Source organism: Nesoenas mayeri, assembly GCF_963082525.1.
Source record: "Nesoenas mayeri genome assembly, contig: SCAFFOLD_59, whole genome shotgun sequence".
NCBI classification, from domain to species: domain Eukaryota; kingdom Metazoa; phylum Chordata; class Aves; order Columbiformes; family Columbidae; genus Nesoenas; species Nesoenas mayeri.
The window spans coordinates 205,555-211,554 of NW_027660042.1; positions in this window are offsets into that span (position 1 = coordinate 205,555).

Sequence of the window (6,000 nt, forward strand, 5' to 3'; positions counted from 1 at the left end):
CTCAGGTATAAACCCCGTCAGCCAAGAGCCGCAGCAGCTGCTGATCCCTGCGTGGCGCATTGCAAACCAGCCATGGCTGCTGCATGCCCCGGGCTGCAGCCTTCGCAGCATCCTCCTCTTCCCCAGCACCCCCGTGCACTGCACAGAACCAGAGCTGATTGCAATGACTGGGGCAGCACCGGGCAGCAGCAGCATCTCTCTCCCCAGCCTCCAGCTGCCCAGTTGCCCTGCGGGGAATTTCTGCCTGGGAAGGGCAGAGTTGTATTGCGATTGGCCGGGGGCTCAGGACAAAGCACAGCACCGCCACGTCCCCGGAGCAGAGCCCTTCTTTTCCTGCCTTGGACCGGTGTATTCCTCCTGCTCACAGCGCGGTCCTTCTCTGGGATAAGGTGACGCCAGCACTTTCAGGGAAATTGGAACTTCATGATGGAGTGGACGTGAAACTGCGTCACTTCATGAAAAGCCAAAGGAGTAAAACTGACATGGAACAAAGCGAGTAACTTGCCACAGTTGTCCAACCTGCGCTCCTCAGGCAGGACGCGACCGGCGACATGTTCTGGTGCTGTGCCGGGGCTGTGCCGCAACAAGTCAGTTGGGGCTGTGGCCAGAAAGGTAGTGATGTACATCTAGATATACCCACATCGTCTTGTGGGAAGCATCTGTTTCCTCGGCACGATTTGGAACACTTTTGACACACGGGACTTGCTGGGCCCTAAATCACAGCAGCGTTGACTCCTCTAAGCCTCCCAGTTCCAATTCAGCAGGTGCCCAGTTCAAGGTGTTGACACAGCAATGTGTACTTCTCTTTAATCTGTATTATATGTTCTCTCTGAAGTCAACACGTCCTTCCTAGGAGCAATCTGGGTCCCAGTGTAGGCTACGAAGCCATTGGACTTGTTGACAGTAGATGACCAAGAGTGATTTGCCAACAGGAGGAGTTCTTGCTAAAGTAACAGCAAAAGCCATGCTGAAAAATGCAAGGGAGCAATCAGGGAGGGCTGGAGTCGTGCTCGGGAGCTGTGTCCGTGCGTGAAGGTTTATGTGTCTCGCTGGGTAGTGCCCAGAGAGTTGGTCTGATCACACTGCAGAGCTCCAGGAGACATCAGTCCGTTTGCTTGCTTTCCTACACCAAGCTTTAGAGGCTGGTTTTGATAGTCAAATGGGATTCAAACGTAACATTCCTCCAAGAAGGCCTTGGGTAACTCATTTCCCAAAATTCAGACTTCTTTTCCCAGGGAGGCTGAATTTCCTCCATAGCAATCAAATGATCAGGTTGTGCACAGAAGAGCTGCTGTGGTTCTAAGCGTCTTTATTTTGTCTAGGCTGCCTTAAAGAAGCAGCTGTTCTGCCTTTTGCTTTTGGTGATGGAAGTCGGGAACGGCCAGCGCTGTGCTTCATGTCAGGACGGTTTCATTCTCGTTTTATTGAAACTGAACTTTTGCCAGATGCAACTCCAAGAAAACGCCTCAGCCTCTTCCAGGGCCCTGCTCTTTAGTCCGCTCTCAACATCACCGGCAAAGAGCTGCTGCTTCTCTTCTGCACTGGATGTTTGGACATCTCTTTGCTAGAGGGACAAAGTCCCTTCGATCAAGAGGCTGAAGCAGAAGCTTCAGAAATTGTCATTCCTCCAAATTTTCCCCCTGTGCCTCGAGTTCCAAAGTAAAGAGAAGGGCATGGCGATGGTGCCATTTTCTACCTCAGGGATAAAATTGTGGCAGGAATCGTAGTATGGAACATCTTCTTCAGGATGCCTATTGCCGGCAAGTCAGCGCAGGACTGGTGTGCTGAACAGTGAGTCTTGCTTAGATTGGGGATTTTCTTGTGGAAAAATCCATCTGCCCATTTAAAGTGATGAAAAAGAAATGGAGATGCTCTGTGTGTGTTGGTACGATACTTGCAAGAAACTTGTAGGTTGGTTGTGCTTTAGTTGTTAGCGGTGCAGGTCAGAGCGGCTTCACAGTATCACAGTATGTTTGGGATTGGAAGGGACCTCAAATGATCATCTAGTCCAGTCCCCCTGCTGGAGCAGGAACACCCAGGTGAGGTCGCACAGGAACACGTCCAGGCGGGCTGGAATGTCTCCAGAGAAGGAGACTCCACCACCCCCCTGGGCAGCCTGTTCCAGTGCTCTGTCACCCTCACTGAGAAGAAGTTTTTTCTCAAATTTAAGTGGAACCTCTTGTGTTCCAGCTTGGTCCCATTACCCCTTGTCCTATCATTGTTTGCCACCGAGAAGAGCCTGGCTTCATCCTCGTGGCACTCTCCCTTTATGCATTTGTAAGCATTAATAAGGTCACCCCTCAGTCTCCTCTTCTCCAAACTAAAGAGACCCAGCTCCCTCAGCCGTTCTTCATAAGGGAGGTGCTCCACTCCCTTAATCATCTTTGTTGCCCTATGCTGGACCTCCTCCAGCAGTTCCCCGTCCTTCTGGAACTGAGGGGCCCAGAACTGGACACAATATTCCAGATGAGGTCTCACCAGGGCAGAGTAGAGGGGAAGGAGGACCTCTCTGACCTACTAACCACCCCCCTTCTAATACACCCCAGGATGCCATTGGCCTTCCTGGCCACAAGGGCACAGTGCTGGCTCATGGTCATCCTGTTGTCCACCAGGACCCCCAGGTCCCTTTCCCCTACACTGCTCTCTAATATGTAAGTTCCCAACCTATACCGGAACCTGGGGTTGTTCCTGCCCAGATGCAGGACTCTACACTTGCCCTTGTTGAATTTCATCAGGTTATTCCCCGCCCAACTCTCCAGCCTGTCCAGGTCCTGCTGGATGGCAGCACAGCCTTCTGGCGTGTCAGCCACTCCTCCCAGCTTAGTGTCATCAGCAAACTTGCTGATAGTACACTCTATTCTCTCGTCCAAATCGTTGATGAATATATTGAATAATACTGGCCCCAGTACTGCCCCCTGAGGCACTGCACTAGATACTGGCCTCCAACTAGACTCCGCACCATTGACTGCCACTCTCTGGCTTCTCTCCTTAAGCCAGTTTGCAACCTTGCAACCCACCTCACTACTCTATTGTCCAGACCACACCTCCTCAACTTAGCTGTGAGGATGCTGTGGGAGACTGTGTCAAAGGCTCTACTGAAGTCAAGGTAGACCACATCCACTGCTCTGCCATCATTCATCCACCTTGTTACATTCTCATAAAACGCTTTGAGGTTGGTCAAGCATGACTTACCCTTGGTGAAGCCATGCTGACTGCCCCTAATAACCCTCTTATCCTTGATATGCCTTGAGATGGCACCAAGGACAAGCTGTTCCATTACTTTCCCAGGGACAGAGGTGAGGCTGACCGGTCTATAATTACCCGGGTCCTCCTTCCTGCCCTTTTTGAAGACTGCAGTGACATTTGCTTTCCTCCAATCCTCGGGCACCTCTCCCATTTCCCAAGACTTGGCAAAGATGATGGAGAGCAGTCCAGCAATGACCTCAGCCAGCTCCCTCAGCACCCGCGGATGCATCCCATCTGGACCCATGGATTTATGGATGTCCAGACTGTTTAATTGCTCCCTAACCCAGTCCTCCTGGACTAAAGCAAACTCCTCCATTGACCTGGCTTCATCCGGGGTCTCAGGGGTACAGGGCTCCCCAGGACAGCCTCCGGCAGAGTAGACAGACACAAAGAAGGCATTCAGTAATTCTGCCTTCTCTGTATCTTCTGCCACCAGGGCACACACCCCATTCCTCAGTGGGCCTACATTGTCTCTGGTATTAGTTTTATCTGCTAGGGATTTGAAAAAGTTCTTTTTGCTGTCCTTGACCCCTCTCTCCAGCTGTCATTCTAAGGAGGCCTTGGCTATCCTAGCTGCCTTCCTACATCCTCTAACAGCAGCCTTATATTCCTCCCAAGTGGCCAGCCCCTGCTTCCATGACCTGTAAACTCGCCTCTTCTGCTTGAGCATACTCAATAGATTCCTATTCAACCACGAAGGCCTCCTGGCTCTCTTCCTTGACTTCCTACGTGTGGGGATGCTCTGATCCTGAGCGTGGAAGAAGCAATCTCTGAATGCAGTCCAGCTCTCTTGGGCCCCTTTTCCTTCAAGCAGTCTTGCCCATGGGATTTCCCCCAGCAATTGCTTGAAAAGGCCAAAGTTAGCCCTGCTACAGCTCAGGGTTGCAATTCTACTCACTATTCTGTTCCTGCCACACAAGATGCTGAACTCCACCATCTCGTGGTCACTGCAACCCAGGCAGCCCTCAACCTTTACTGCTTCAACCAGACCCTCCTTGTTAGTGAGGATGAGATCCAGCAGTGCACCTCTCCTAGTCGGCTCCTCCACCATCTGCATGAGGAAGTTCTCATCAAGGCACTGGAGGAACCTCCTGGCCTGTGGCTGGCTGGCTGAATGGTCCTTCCAGCAGACATCAGGGAAGTTAAAATCACCCACAACACCCAGGGCCTGTGACTGTGAGGCCACTCTCAGCTGCCCATAGAAGGCCTCATCAACTTCCTCAGCCTGATCTGGTGGCCTGTAACAGACGCCCACAACAGTGTCACCCCTGCCAGCCTGCCCCTTGATCCTGACCCATGCACTCTCAACTCGCTCGTCATCCACTCCTGGGCAGAATGTAGTACATTGTAGTTGCTCTCTCACATAGAGAGCAACTCCACCACCACGCCTGGCCGGCCTGTCTTTCCTGAAAAGGGCATAGCCATCCACGACCACATTCCCGTCATGTGAACTGTCCCACCATGTTTCTGTAATTGCCACCAGATCATAATCTCCCGACCGATCACAGGATTCTGACTCCTCCTGCTTATTCCCCATGCTGCGCACATTGGTGTACAGGCATTTCAGGGAGCGAGCAGAGCACACCCATTTCTCCCTAGGAGCATAGGAGGCCACCTGGTCCTCATCAGTTTTAGAATGCTGCCCGACTGGGACAAGCCCAGCTACAAACCCATCCCCCTTCGAGCCTAGTTTAAAGCTTTCCAAATGAGCCCAGCTAATTCCTGCCCCAGCATCCTTTTGCCCCTGCGAGATAAACCTTTCCCGCATGCATGACACTGTCCGGACTGGTGTCTTATAGAACCAACCATTATCAAAAAATCCAAAGCCCTGCCTGTAGCACCAGTCTTGGAGCCAACCATTTAGAGAATGAATTTTCCTTTTCCATCCCACATCATCACTTGAAGATGGAAAGAGTGAAGAGAAGATCACTTGAGCCCCTGAGTCTTTCACCATCCTCCCCAAGACCTTGAAATCGTTCTTCATTTCCCTCAGACTACGGGAAGCAGCTTCCTCCCCGTCTGTCTGGAAGAGCAGCAGCGGGTAGTAGTCTGTCGGGTGCACCAGTTTGGGGAGCTGTCTAGCGATATCCTTGATCCGGGCTCCAGGTAGACTACAAACTTCCCTACGATGAGGGTCAACTCTGCATATTGGACCCTCTGTTCCTTTCAGAAGGGAATTTCCTATGACAATCACCCTTCTTTCTTTCTTATCAGAGGCAGTCTTAAGTTGTGACGTCAAGCGCCTCTTCCTATGGGATCTTGTAGGCAGGCTTGGCACCGCCTCCTCACCTACTTCTTCTTCAAGATCCAGGGCTTCAAAGCTATCACGGAGGGGCACCTGGGGAGACAAAGCAGGCAGGAAGGGCGGCTGCCCGTGACACTGACCCGGAATACGCTTCCAACGCTCGTCGTCTTTTAGGTCCCCTACCTCTGCCCGACAGCAACAAGGGTGGGGCCGTCTCAGGACTTCGGCCTCTGTCCGAGAGGGCAGGAGGTCCATCTCCTTTTGGGGGTACCTCCCTGGGACCTTTCCGACTGGCACGTCAGGGTGTTACTCCACCAGTCGATGTCCCTTTCAAACTCCCTGATGGTCCTCAGCGTCTCAACCTCCTCGTTAAGTTTCATAACCATGTGGAGCAGACCTTGCACCTGCTCACACCTCACACAGGTGGAGTGCTGGCCTCCCTGCCCCGGCAGCAGCAGGCTCTGGCACTCTCTGCAGATGGAGACTGGAACAGCCACCATTCGGGACAG